Source organism: Schistocerca piceifrons, chromosome 4 (genome assembly GCF_021461385.2).
Source record: "Schistocerca piceifrons isolate TAMUIC-IGC-003096 chromosome 4, iqSchPice1.1, whole genome shotgun sequence".
Lineage (NCBI taxonomy): Eukaryota > Metazoa > Arthropoda > Insecta > Orthoptera > Acrididae > Schistocerca > Schistocerca piceifrons.
This window is the reverse complement of record NC_060141.1, coordinates 474,794,464-474,810,159: the sequence shown is the minus strand read 5'-3', so window position 1 is coordinate 474,810,159 and position 15,696 is coordinate 474,794,464.

The window sequence follows — 15,696 nt, the reverse complement described above, 5'->3', positions numbered from 1 at the left end:
AACACAGACGTAGTATTTTTTGTGATTGCTCAGAACAAAAAGGACAGAAAAAAGGAAAATAATACTTGAACAGCCTCTGCTGGAAGAAAGAAGAAGGAATGTAGTGTTCAAAGTTTTCTGTAATGATTTGAGAGAAATGTCCGTATGGCCCATATGTCTGCGAGTTCCCTTCCAGGGAGCTCGGCAGTGTGGTGCAAGGCTTTTTATTTGGTGTCACATCGGCGACTTGCGAGTCGATAATGATGAGGAAAACAGAATACCCAGTCCGCGAGTGCAGCAAATCTCCGACTAAGCCTGGAGTCAAACCTAGGCCCCTCGCATGGCTGTCGGCCACACTGACACTCAGCTATGGAAGTGGGCAGTGAGGTCAGAAGATATAAGACAACATTTTTAAGTTGGATCATTTGATAAACCGTCTGCAGCCATCATTTCGGTACCAGCAAACGGATTTCAGAAAGATTTTTCGCTGAATTTTTTGGGGAGCTAGAATAGCAGCAGAGTGTTACATAAAATAATTTCATTTCATTTTTTTCTCATCGATTCTACTATTAGATGTTGTATTTATAGTTTTAGACAGTTAAAGCTGTTTGTTTCAGTATTAGTTGTTATTTGTAATGTGTATATTTCTACACGACAGGAAAGACAACGACTAATTGAGTAAATATTTCAAGAATCGTTGCATACCTAGTCCCGCCATTAATTTTTTTGTCCGCAAGGATATGAACTACGAGTATTTCCTTCGACTAACTTTTTTCACCTCCTAACTCGAATATTTAGTGGAATCGACGTTCCATATCGCCCTGCAAGTTCCCTTTCGAAAACAACGCACAGATACACTGATTGCTGTCTGAGTGCTAAACTGAGTGTGCATACGTGGCTTACTTCTTGCCATCCCTTTGTTTGCCCAGATGAATGACCGCCCATACTTTCCTTAACCTGTCCTGGTTGCAGCTGACTTGACTGCCAACTACCAGTTGACAGTGCTTTACTCGATTAAGGGGAACAACAGAATAACTAACATGAGGATGACAGGACGACAATTTTGAGCTTTATTTCTCGCGGGATCGTGCCCATAGACTTAGCCGTGACGGCACCCCTTTAGTTGGTAACGTTCGAGAAGAGCTGTCTGTGTATTGCTCCCGGATTTATTGTGTGTGTGTGTGTGTGTGTGTGTGTGTGTGTCTTTCTCTCCCCCCCCCCCCCCCCGCCACCTATGGCACAAAAACATGAACTTGCTCTCTCTCATATATATATCAACCCTATCTGCTCTGAACTGCTCCAGCCAACACGAATCAGTTACGACCTCATAGGCAGAGGCGCGACGATGCGAGTGACACGAAACCCCTATAGTGCGAAATTTGAAGAGTACCAGACAATTTCCAATCAAATACTGGCATTCACTGTATCTTTATTGCCCTGACTCATTGTAAAAGAGGGCGGTAGAATTTTCGCCTCGTCAAAGCATGAAGATCGGCTTTTTCTGTATATTATGCTTCTTAGCTTTTACAGACAAATGACATGTTCGTTAGTCATTCATCATTAAGCTGGAGTTAGTCAATAATATTCTTCTGGGTACGTGATCGCATTGTCAACATGCAGAATTCACCAACGTGTCGGTCAGTGTTGCAAATGGCCTTCCTCAGGGTTTTTTTCAGTCACCAGAATACCCTGAGGAAGGCAGTTTGCAGCAGTGGACGAAACGTTTTACACATTGTCAAAGCTATGATATAACCAGAAGAATCTTTTGACAGTGACAACGGGCGCGGAAGCCTATGGTTATATTTGACCTGCAATCTGTGTAACTTTCGTAGTTTGAGCAAGCGTCATTGTTATCCTCTCGTGGGACCTTAATAGCTATATCTCTTGGTAACTGAAATTCTTGGCTCGTTTGTCCTCACTGTTTCATCCAAAAGCCAAATAATTACCGTATAGCAGCACTACACATACCAGCGAAAACACTAGACATGATCGATCAGTGTCTCTCTAGTCACAAGAAAAGCAACGGATGTGTTTCACGATAGTTAATGTATGCAATAAAACTGCTCGACTGTTGTAGAGGCTGCTTCACATGTGCGGAAACGCCCTTCAGAACTGAAACAGGTGGATAGAAATCCTATGTCAGTAGTATGAGAGGAGAGAGGAAAAAGCGGTGAGGCTATGTTAGCAACACGACGGCAGTTTTTGGAAGTCGCCATCTTGGATGCAATATAATTTTCCAAAGGGATCGGGATCAGCTGACTTATCACACAGATAGGGATTTACACGAGAAAATCTGTCGTCTCCTTATTTGAGGATTCTAGGGCTACGTCGCATTTTTTACAGAATTAAGCATATGCTGCTGATAACTAGTGAAGCCTAGAGGATGAGCTCGACCTGTTGTTCAGCACGTTGTTAGGTAGTTATTACACGAATCAACACATTTAACCTACTCATGTACCGCTATGCCAGCATAATCCCATCCCTGAGGTGCGTAAAATTTCTGTTCTACACCGCATACACAAGTGCCGTCACATGTACCCATAGACAGAGATCAAACGGACTTGTGAACCGGGGATCTCGGAAGCCACTCCACTCTACAACCTATTCTCTTCGGGGATCCTGGATAAACAGGTATGCTGAATAGAGAGCACCGTCGTTCTGTAAGAAAGCTGGAAGTATCCAGTCTTCAGATAGCAGCGACGGCAGCACATCTCCGTCTAACATATTAGAGTACCCTGAATGAAGAGGGGCCCAACAAAACGGGAACCACATTTTCCACACCATACCTACGAGTTTCCATGTGCCAACTACCCTCGATGGAACAAACCAGTTAAGGGTGACATGTGACCTTTATCTGTGATTTTCTTTATTTACTTTTCCGTTCAGATAGAAATTTGCTTCCTACGTAGTCTACACGTCATAGGGGAAACGATGATTTTCGTTAAGTTTGCGTATCACACTCTCTGCAAACTGAAATAAACGATCTGGGTCGTTGTTGGTGAGACATACAACATTAGCTTCTTTTTGCCATTTATGTGAAATACTGCTCTGACACTGGTAACATGATTCGTTCATTACGGCAAAGTTTGCGGTTTCTAACACGTAGCTTATGCCAGTGATGTCTTTATGCTGGACATTTTTATGTTGTTATTCACAAATGCAGTGTAAATGCACTAAACGCGTGACAGTATCATTAAAGAAGTAGCGCAGTGCTAATCCATACACCACTGTTCTGCGTTATTTTCTTTTGATTTTAAAGCTGTAAATGTTAAAGTGACGTACATCTACAGGAGATGCGTTATCATTCAGCTTGATCGGCAAAATTAAATTGTAAATCGAAAATAACTCATTTCATAATAACTCTTCAGTTTCTTTGCTTTTGAGGCGTACATATAGCTGCAAAATATCAGTACGAGAACATCGCTAAATAATGTTGAATATATATTTTCGTAAGGGTGACGTGCTATGTACCGTACTCACATTACTTATAAACAGAACAGCATGTTTTCTCGAACAAGATTTTATAACACTTTCGGCAGATTTGTCCGCCCATGACTCCCTTCCTCTTCCCTCGTCTTCAACATCACATAAATATGAGGGCTCTGGGTGCGTCTCCGCTATGTGCTTCGCACTCGGGCATTAGGCTGATGCAGTGGGGCGGAGCGAGCGACAAACAGCCGGTGCAAGCGAAATTTAAAAGCTATACTCTCAGGAGGTCATCAATTCGTACTATCAGAATAATAGCCCAAATTTTCGCGAGGAAATTTGAGGTCGAGAAGACGACGTTTCCTTGTAAGAAAGGTCTGTAAAGGAGATTTCTTATAAAACACTCCTGCGACTGGTCCTAGAATACTGCTCAAGTCTGTGAAACCGTACCAGATACGACCGATAGCGAATATTGAAAGTATATAGAAGAGGGCAACACGAACTGTTTGGATGAAGAGACTGGCGCAGGACAGGAAGACGCCATGGGCCGCGTCTGTGTACTACAATGAAGTGTAAAAGTCACGAGACACGTCCGCAGATCGCGTCGGACCTCCTATTGCCAGCGTAGGGCAGCAACTCGGCTTGGACTCAACAATTCGTTGGAAGCCCCTACAGAAATACTGAGCCATGCTGCCTCTACGACGGTCCATTACTCCAAAATTTTGACCAGTGCAGGATTTTGTGCACAAACTGACCTCTCGATTATGCCTCATAAATGTTCGATTGGATTCATGTCGGGCAATCTGGAGGGCAAAATAAATCGCTCGAGCTGTGCAGAATGCTCTCCAACCGATCGGGAACAATAGTGGCCCGGTAACATGAGGCGTTGTCATCCATAAAGTTTCCGGCGTTGTTTGGGAACACGAAGTGCATGAATGAGTGCAAACGGTCTACAGGTAGCCAGCCAATGGTCGGCTGAGATGGACCAGAGGCCAACCCACACCATTAGAGAGCCACCACCAGCTTGCACAGTGCCTTGTTGACAACTTGTGTCTATGGCTTCGTGGGGTCTGCGCCGAACTCGGACCCTTCCATCGGCTTTTACCAACTAGAATCGTGACACAGGTGACCAGGCTCCAACCGACACGATCACGAGTCCAGGAGAGGCGCTCCAGGCTATGTCGTCTGCTGCCACAGCCCATTAAGGCCAAATTTCGCCGCCCTGCCGTAACGAAAACTTTCGTCGTAAGTCCCACGTTGATTTCTGGGGTAGTTGGTTGTCTATTAGTACTGACAACTCCTACACTAACACCGCTGCTCTCGGTCGTTAAGTAAATATTGTCGGCCACTGCGTTGTCTTTAGTGAGAGCCTGAAATTTGGTATTCTCGACACACCCTTGCCACTGTGATCTTGGAAAATTGAAGTCCCTGAAGATTTCCGAAATGGAATATCCCATGCGTCTGTCTCCGACTATCATGCGCCATGCAACAATTAGCACGTGGGAAATGTTTTCGCAACAATCAACCAAGTACAAATGGTAGCTCCGCCAATGCACTGCCCTTTTATACCTCGTGTACGCGGTACTACCTCCGTCTGTGTATGTGCATATCACCATACAATGACTTCCCACATCACTGTAATGTTGACGGGCCGCATCAAACCAGTTAGGGGACTGATGACTCAAGAAAGAAATCCAACAATGAAATAGCAGATATATTGCACCGCAGAACGGAGAACCGACGGAGGGCAGGGATCGTGGTGCGTGCAGCCCACCCGTTTCCGCGTCCTTGTGTTGCGCCGGCTCGGCGTACACGCCGCTCGTCATTTGCATCGGTAAGTTATTCATGAGCGGAAGAGTTCCGGCCGCGGTTATTAAATGGCCATGCCGCTCCCCAGCCATATCGCTGACTTCTCGTCCCAGCACGGCAGTGTCAGCACCTCAGCAGTACGGCTGAGAAACAACTAGTCAGTACGACGGGTAGAGCGAAGCGGTACATGCAAATGTATCCCCCAGGATAATACTGACATTGGACTGTTAAGGAACAGAAATAATCTTTAGACTGACAGACAACTCCGTCCGTAAATTTTAATGCCGATTGGTATGGGTTAGCAAAGCACTGAATAATCCATCCAGATATCAACCTAGCGACTAATTTTCGTGATTTGTTCATTGCGCGATGTGTCACTGAAATCGATGACATGGAAATGAGCTTTAGCGGAAGTCTTAGAAAATGTAGCGAGAGAAGATGGAACTTTCTATTCTCAGCAGTATGAGGGGTTCAAAAATGCTTCAAATGGCTCTGAGCACTATGCGACTTAACTTCTGAGGTCATCAGTCGCCTAGAACTTAAAACTAATTAAACCTAACTAACCTAAGGATATCACACACATCCATGCCGGAGGCAGGATTCGAACCTGCGACCGTAGTGGTGGCTCTGTTCCAGACGGTACCGCCTAGAACCACACGGCCACTCCGGCCGGCAGTATGAGGGGATTGGGGTAGAATGAAACGGAGAGAAGAGGTATTATCTTCATATAAATGTAATGCACTTGCAAATGCTTTCGCTACACGTGACGTCCAAAGCGTTTACATGACACCGAGGGAACCTATCTAGTCGTTAGGTTGTTCAATATGGTGACGTACGCAGTGTTGCTATTAGCTGTAGATGGGACTGGACCCCGAGAATACATGTGAGCTGGAAACAATAATAAATTTATCATGTTGGTCTGAACTCGCGATATCTGAGAGTCGGTCGCTGTCCCTCGTCGAGAAAAGATGGAAGGGCCTGTGGGGCCAGAACAGGGTTGGAAGAGTACAAAATTTGAGTGACTAGCGAGAGACTACAAAGAGAGTCCCACACGGTTCAATTTTTGGTCCACTCCAATTCCTCATATGTGTGAATTACCTTCCACTTAACATTCAACAAACTGAATCTGTACTGTGTTATAATAAATCCCATTAGAGGGAAAGCAACAGAAGCGATAGTAAATGATTTTTCCAGAGATTTATTAAGCGGTTCTCATAAAATGGACTAAGACTTGAACAGGAAGGAGCACGTTATCGAGCTCCTCAGACAGCCACGTCCAGCTACTTTTCGTGTAATTGCTAATCTTGGAAACAAACATATCAACCTCCTGACACATTTTTCGTATTTCTGCGGAATAATGTCTTCTGGAATATTTTTCTGGTGTAACTCATCATTTAGAAAGTAACTGCACCAAGGCGACAGTAAGAATAATATGTGGCGTTCACCCGCTGCCATCATGTAGGTATCTCTCAAGCAGCTACGCATTAAAACTGCACCATTACAATAGACGTAAACGCTAATGAAAGTCGCCATAAATTATCCATTATAATAAGAGAATAGTGATGTCATTAACTAAACCACTAGAGAAAAATACGAGCCTTACCACTCATTTATTTAATTCATTTTTTATTTATTTATTTATTTATTTATTTTGTAGATCCACATTTCAGCTAACAGTGTAGTTGTTACAAGTGCTACAAATACAGATAATACAATCAGATAGAGAAACAGCACATTGATCAAAATCCATGTCAGTTGAAACACAATTCCAATTTCATAATTACACATTGTTATAGGTAGCTATGTAAACTCATCATAATTATAACAACACATATTTCAATGCGTAGAAACAGTAGTCCAACTGAGCCAGCTGTTTACAGATACACACAGCTAACCTCCGTCTTGCATCACACTGGATAGCCAACGCTTTCTATTTTATTGCCCATATTTAAAAGATTATGTTAAGTTAAATAAATTATACAGAATAATACAGTGAACACAAACAACAGTTATAATAAGATATTTCTCTGGAGGCAAATAGATTCGAAAAATCGTTACATCAAGTGTTACATTATGTCTTACTGGACAGCCAACGCCCGCTATTTTATTGCTCTTATGTAATGGCTTTGGTTAGAATGAAAAAAGCTGTACATAAGAATATAGTGAATTCAAATAATTATAGTAAAATACAATTTCATCTGGAGGCATATAAATTCAAAAATCCTTACGACAAGAGTTACGTTACGTTGAAACACGTATTGTGAAACACGTCAGAATACTAAAACTTTGTTTCCATAAAACACCAAACCAGGATTTACAAGTTCGTGTAAAACTTATAATTTACCATTCTTTACTTAATTCGATAGTCTTGATGGGACTGCGATGGAGGCGGTTCAACAGTGTCCTGAGGCACGGCAATCACGGCCGGGGGGTTTCTTGCAAAAGTAATAAACAAGTTAAGATTGTGGTTGTCAGCCATTTCATTCTATTCATTCTGGATTTACCTATTTATAACTGTACAATGATTGTTGCAGTTACCACAGATATTTTTCAAGGACTGTTTGTAAGTTATTTTCACGAGTGTCAGTACGTGTAATATTTTTTGAAGAATAATGGGCAATGACTTGAGTTACGAAATGAAAACATACGACTGTGTGATTAATTATATTCTTTAGATACAGGTAATGTGCAATTTTTAAATCGCTACGTGAAGATGAGACATATTTATACTCTTTGATTTATTATTTTGCATTCATCTGTTTTTTGAGAAGCGCACATAGAGACAGAGCATTTCTTAATGCGGTCGGACGCTGTATCTAACGTCTCAGTTATGATTTTTATACTCGGAACGTAAATTTTTTTTTGTTTTTTATTTTAAGCCACTTACTGCGGCGGTTCATTAGATGAAAATGTAAGAACTAAATTATTGCTAATTTTAGCAGTTGGGATTGAATAAAATGTAATTAAATTAAAAGACCCATTTTTAAGAAAGGGACGTTCCACACTTTACTTCTCAGAGTAGAACTTCCACACAGTACCCTCAATTAGATATATTCCAATCTCTGTCTTCCCCTACAATTTTTACTCTCTACAGTCTATAGCTTCCTCTAGTACCATAGAAGTTGTTCCCTTATGTCTCAAAAGGTGTCCTATCAGCCTATCCCTTCTTGTTTCCCAGACGTTAATTTGTGCGCTGATCCTGCGCAGAAATTCATAATTTCTTAGCTTATGAGTCCACCTAGTTTCAACATGCTTCTATAACATCACGTCTCAAGTGCTTAGAGTCTCTTTTTTCCCCACAGTCCATGATACGCTTCCATACAATGTTGTGCTCCGAAAATGCATTCTCAGAATTAACTTCGTCTTCAAATTAAGGCATATGTTTCACGCCATTAGACTTCTCTTGGCCAGGAACGCTCTCTTTGCCTGCACTAGTCTGCATTTTATGTCATTTTTTTATCCGTTCGCCTTGTATTATTTTGCGTCCAAGGTAGCAGAATTCCTTAACTTTTTTTATTTCGTGGTCGTCAATTTTAATGCTGTGTTTATTGAATTTAATTTTTGCTATTACTAATTAATTTCGCCTTTCTTTAGTTGACTCTCAATACTTAGAATGTGTTCATTGCCTCATTCCATTCAACAGGTCATGCTGTTATTTCTCACTTTCACTGAGAATAGTAATGTCATAAGGGAATCTAATGATTGATATTCTTTCATCCTGAATTTTATACTCTCTCTTCAACATTTTCGCCCATTCCAAGTAACTATATAAACAACACACACAACCTGCATTTTCAGCGGTAGGTGTATCCCAAGGATCAGTACTGCACTACATCTTTGCCTCGTTTATACACAGCTGACAATCCGTTCTCGTGCACTTTCTTCAACACGCTAATGACACCTCTTTCCTAGCTGTTCGTCCCACTCTCGATTCGACCAAACGATGCTTCCATCTCCTCAATAATTTAGTACCTTTCAAACAACCTTGCAAACAAATCCATAATTACTGTAAAATCACCGGAGCTTTCGATTTCATCTAATATATTAAAATATCGCAGAAGAACACTCGATGCAAAGGTAACAGTGGATCTACACCTACTAACCATCGAAATGAAAGCCTGCGATAGACTGAAACTACTACGTCTATTAACCGGCTGAACACGGAGACTAAATCCTTCGCTTATCATACCTACCTAAAAGGCCAATTATATCAAACTCACTTACGTAAATATTGCATAGATTCCGACCCTCCCAAGCTTTATCACCCCCTCCAAATACTTGAACTTCACTTTGATTTCCGACTACTTATATCCTGTATCAGCAGATGCCAGGATGCGTAAACGAATAATGAAAGGCAGATTGTACTTCACCAGAAGAAAGGGCCGTGCAACAGCTTATTGGCTGTAAAATGTGCTGGCTGACTTCACCAAGATGGAGATGTGAGGACGGAAGAGATAAGCAGAGATGTATAGTCGCAGATTGTTGCGGTGGCTGAGGCACATCAAGGACTATAGTGCCGAAGAAGAAGAGCACATCTCACCCAAAATAGCGATCATGTATCGCCATCCTTGAAAACCGTGGTCTGATTGCCAGTCTCCACGTACCCACCTTTCTTACACCTCCATACAGCGGGAGTGGTCCCAGAATAATTTCAATCACCTTCCCCTCCAAGAGTATGAAGTTATTACTGTGATATTATTCATCCTATAAATTATAACCTGCCCCGACTCTTCTTCTCCAAATGAAGACTCCTTCCCATTGTCCCTGCACATTTTTAGTCGTACTCGCCCCTACCAACTACGTACCGACTCTTGACAGCAGTTTTCATCCCACATCCTTTCTCATGCTACTTGCTTTTCAGCCCCAACTATATCCAAATTCCTTACCTAGGGGAAGTAAACAAGAGCCCACGGCACCACCATGTTAATAGTTTCAGTTAAGTTTGACGTTTACTGTTTCAAGACCACATGTCTCACCATCTGTTGGATTAAGTTAATCATCTATATTCATGTCAATAAATTTTATGTAATTTTAATTAGAACCTCTTCCCCATCCCTATACGAGGAAGTGTAAATAACGGTTACTTTTGGTGTGACTTTTCGGATTTCAGACCTTTGAGAATTTATTTTGAAAATTTTGCTATGTCCCGAAACTGCCGAGAACTTTGCAAACAGCCAACTTGGTGCTAACCTGAGTATGGTAGCACTGTATGTTATCAGTCCAGTGGTCTAATGTGGAATGTATTTGTATACAATCAGATTGCTATTAATCAGTTGTGAATGAGTCTGACGCTTGTGAACATAACCAAAATACATTAAACTAAAATATTAGTGCAGAGAATTGATCCGGGACCTCTGATAAACAGTTCTTTCGCCGACAGATTTATAAATGTGTTACTCCTCCTTTTGCGACTTCGGTAATCCAGGTTGTGTACTGACTCTTGCGACATGGTTCTCCAGCTCGAATCCCTAGGCTGAGAGTGGTTCCACAACAGAATTAGACAATCGAGGAAAGAGAATTTGCGGAACATAGTTCGTGATCAAAGAAAAGCCATTGCCTTAGGTCATATGCTGAACCGTACAGGAGAACAAAAATAGTGTCACTCTTGGTAACTATGAGGAGCACTTCACTATCTCCACCCTCCCTTATTCGCTAGCGACAAAATACTCTACAATGTACATCTACGCATCAGAGCAGCAGCCCATATTACATTTAAGACCAGCCTATACCTATAAAAAAAAAAAAAAAAGACCATGAACCACTACTGAATGAATTTGCATTTACGTAGCGAGATAGATGCAGTCCTTTCTTTTTGAGAGGTATTTTGAATGATAAACAGATAAAGCAAGCATTATCCTTGATCAGATGAGTCCCTGTGCACATGTACACAACGGCCTTGAAGTTACATTTCGAAAAATAAAGAAAATGTTCAGCTACAGACCGGAAGACCGTTCGACTGTATTTGACACGTGCAAGGCGTCGGTTGTGTCGGTAGAGTTTCCACGGCCACTCGCAGAGTTGATCAGAGAAAACAAGTGCTGACGTGTCCGATAAGAACGAGAGGTAGCCATGAATCATATCCGCACAGTAGGAAGACACCACCTGCAACGTGACTCGCTGCTTCTTCAAATCCAGGAAGAGATAACGGCAAGTTCTAGACTTGGTTACTAAAACACCAATCCTAACACATTTTTTATGGTTATGTCAGAACTACAAATAAAGTAAATTAAATTAACATGTCTTAGCGGCCATCCAGTTGGGTGTCATTTCAGCTGCTCGTGTGTTAATGTCGCTGATCGTCATTTCAAATAGCTTCCAATTTGGCACCATGTGGCTGACCTCTCCACCACAGAAAATCTCAGGGAAATATTACAAACTGAACCCGTGGTCTCCGAGTCAGTAGCCAGCGTTTTCGTTGGTCCTCTAGAGACTGCGTGAAAAATTACGATCGAAAGGCTAATGTCACGCCATGATTGTTCCCCACCAGAAAAAAGGCCAAACACGCGGCATAATATTACTAGTGTGACGATCATGGGCAAGGCACAGTTTCTATTTGGTTGCCTGATAGTGATTTCTAAATAGAACTATGGACGTTCTCCAAAAATTATCAGCGACAGAAATCTCAACGTAGTTAGTCATCATCTGTACCTGTTAACTAATGCGATGGGGCAATACAGAGTATGCCCTCAGAACACCCTTGCCTGCACAGTGAACGACTGCCTGTCGTCATGAAAAAATTGGCGTCTGGATAAAGAAAACAACAGAAATTAAAATTAAAAAACAGTCCCAGGTTGCACAATGTTCTTTATTGATTCATAAGCGACGTGTTTTACTCGCGTAGGGAATCATCAAGTTATCTCGTGCAATGTGGGTCATCAGTCATAGATGCACGAGATAACCTGATATAATGCCCTACGCGAGTGAAACACGTCCTTTTTGAACCAATGAAGAACACTGTGCAACCTGGGCTCAAAAATGACTCTGAGCCCTATGGGACTTAACATCTGAGGTCATCAGTCCCCTACAACTTAGAACTACTTAAACCTAACTAACCTAAAGACATCTCACACAACCATGCCCGAGGCACGATACGAACCTGCAACCGTAGCAGTCGCGCGGGGCCCGGACTGAAGCGCCTAGAACCGCTCGGCCACCGGGGCCTGCTACAACCTGGGACCGTCCTTCTTTTTTATTATGAATCTCATTATCAGGTTTCTGTACCTCCACCCACAATGGACTGGGATAAATTTAAAATATAAATAATCCTGCATTAAAGACTCCGTGGTAGGAGAGAAACGGGAGGGAGAGGGAGGGTGGGAGATAGAGAGAGAGAGAGAGAGAGAGAGAGAGAGAGAGAGAGAGAGAATCTTCTCCATATCTGGAAACGTATTCTACTATAATAATGGCTGATGCTTCAGTTGTTCACTAACGACGGAAAACTATGGGTAATGAAAATGTAATACAATATGAGGTGGAATGCTTCGATATGGCAGAGCAATTAGAGAAACAAAATGAAAGAGGAGAAATTTTTCTGCAAGATTTAGAAATTAATAGGAAAATATACTCGTATTTTTATAAATGGCAGAGGAACGCATATATTTTTCAGTTTATTATATCCATCCACTATTTTGTACCCACTCAATAATGATTTCTCGTCTGTGCCTGTAGTGTCAGTTCTTCCGAAGAGTACTTATTATTTATTATTGTATTTGCAAATATTAGCCAGGAACCTTCGAGTCACTGACTTTGCTTTTTTTAAGAACAAAAGCTTGTTTATCGTTGACTGTTCTTCTCACTTCTTGTCTTTCGTCCGTTGGCTCGAGTATTTCATCATGCATCATTATTCATTCCTTTCTAACAACTAAAAAGGTCTCTTTAGCTTCAATTATTTCTCTGCTTGTTTCCATTCCTCTTTTTCTAAGCAATAGCAAATACACTCCTGGAAATTGAAATAAGAACACCGTGAATTCATTGTCCCAGGAAGGGGAAACTATATTGACACATTCCTGGGGTCAGATACATCACATGATCACGCTGACAGAACCACAGGCACATAGACACAGGCAACAGAGCATGCACAATGTCGGCCTAGTACAATGTATATCCACCTTTCGCAGCAATGCAGGCTGCTATTCTCCCATGGAGACGATCGTAGAGATGCTGGATATAGTCCTGTGGAACGGCTTGCCATGCCATTTCCACCTGGCGCCTCAGTTGGACCAGCGTTCGTGCTGGACGTGCAGACCGCGTGAGACGACGCTTCATCCAGTCCCAAACATGCTCAATGGGGGACAGATCCGGAGATCTTGCTGGCCAGGGTAATTGACTTACACCTACTAGAGCACGTTGGGTGGCACGGGATACATGCGGACGTGCATTGTCCTGTTGGAACAGCAAGTTCCCTTGCCGGTCTAGGAATGGTAGAACGATGGGTTCGATGACGGTTTGGATGTACCGTGCACTATTCAGTGTCCCCTCGACGATCACCAGTGGTGTACGGCCAGTGTAGGAGATCGCTCCCCACACCATGATGCCGGGTGTTGGCCCTGTGTGCCTCGGTCGTATGCAGTCCTGATTGTGGCGCTCACCTGCACGGCGCCAAACACGCATACGACCATCATTGGCACCAAGGCAGAAGCGACTCTCATCGCTGAAGACGACACGTCTCCATTCGTCCCTCCATTCACGCCTGTCGCGACACCACTGGAGGCGGGCTGCACGATGTTGGGGCGTGAGCGGAAGACGGCCTAACGGTGTGCGGGACCGTAGCCCAGCTTCATGGAGACGGTTGCGAATGGTCCTCGCCGATACCCCAGGAGCAACAGTGTCCCTAATTTGCTGGGAAGTGGCGGTGCGGTCCCCTACGGCACTGCGTAGGATCCTACGGTCTTGGCGTGCATCCGTGCGTCGCTGCGGTCCGGTCCCAGGTCGACGGGCACGTGCACCTTCCGCCGACCACTGGCGACAACATCGATGTACTGTGGAGACCTCACGCCCCACGTGTTGAGCAATTCGGCGGTACGTCCACCCGGCCTCCCGCATGCCCACTATACGCCCTCGCTCAAAGTCCGTCAACTGCACATACGGTTCACATCCACGCTGTCGCGGCATGCTACCAGTGTTAAAGACTGCGATGGAGCTCCCTATTCCACGGCAAACTGGCTGACACTGACGGCGGCGGTGCACAAATGCTGCGCAGCTAGCGCCATTCGACGGCCAACACCGCGGTTCCTGGTGTGTCCGCTGTGTCGTGCGTGTGATCATTGCTTGTACAGCCCTCTCGCAGTGTCCGGAGCAAGTATGGTGGGTCTGACACACCGGTGTCAATGTGTTCTTTTTTCCATTTCCAGGAGTGTAGTTTGCCTTACCTCCCATGGGTCACATTCTCAGTGTCTCACTTAGTGCTACAGTTTTGCTTTTTCTTCGTGCTTTTAACCTTTACACTGCATATTTAGCAGACAGTTTTCCGAGTGCAGACTTGTCCCTTAGTACAGTTTGTAGTCGAGTGTATAGTTGAAATTGCCGTCTAACTCCGTCGTAGTCTTATTGAGGTGTTACACTATCATAAACATTTTTTGTAGTATACCTTTTCTCTTCTGATTTCTTCACAGAAAAATTTGTTATAACAGTCTGAGACATGCCCTAAAGATTAAAGAAGCTTTCCTATTCAATGGGATATATTCCCTTACCTACTTAAATGATTTTGTTAGAAGCTTTAGTTTACGACAGTTTCAAACAGAGAGGTACATTTCTGTAGATGCTGAGCAGTTTCATTACACTCACTAACAAATATACAAAAATTTGCTAGACGTTCGCATTCATCCCCTCCAAATTATTCCCAAATAGGGAACCTTTCGGCCCCATTCGCACATTGCTAAAATATTGCGGAAAAGATCTGAGCTCTACAACGTATCAAGGTCTCAAATAGTCCGCCGAACCCATTTGAGCGAGGAATGAAAAATGAAAAAAAAAAGAAATCTCCCTTTATGGAAAGTTTATTGAGAAAGAAGTGCCACATTTTAAGGCTAATATTAAGTTGTTACTAACAACTGCTTAATTTACTGAATTTACTGCCTGCGTCTCCATTCCGCTCATGGGTTTGCATTATTCTTTAGTTTCCTCGTCCATTTTGATGTGTGTTGTGGTTCCAGTGTCTGACATCTCTGCAGATGACTTTGGCGCACACCTGCATCCGTTACTGGAGACCTTATCAGACGCTGACATGGCGGACAGGTGGTCAGAATTACCAGTCGGCCTTATCAGATAAAGACTGCCGTCATCGCAGGTGTTCGGACAATATCGACCAACATCTGAACATCAGGTTCCACTTTAAAATTCCTTTATTTTGCCTGTGTAACTTTCTCTTGGTTACAAGAAATTGTCCTAACAGTGTAAGAATATCACCACATGCAAGCTCCTACTTCCCATTCTCTTGTTCAAGTCTCAACCACACACGCGCACACACAAAATCTTTTTGGAACT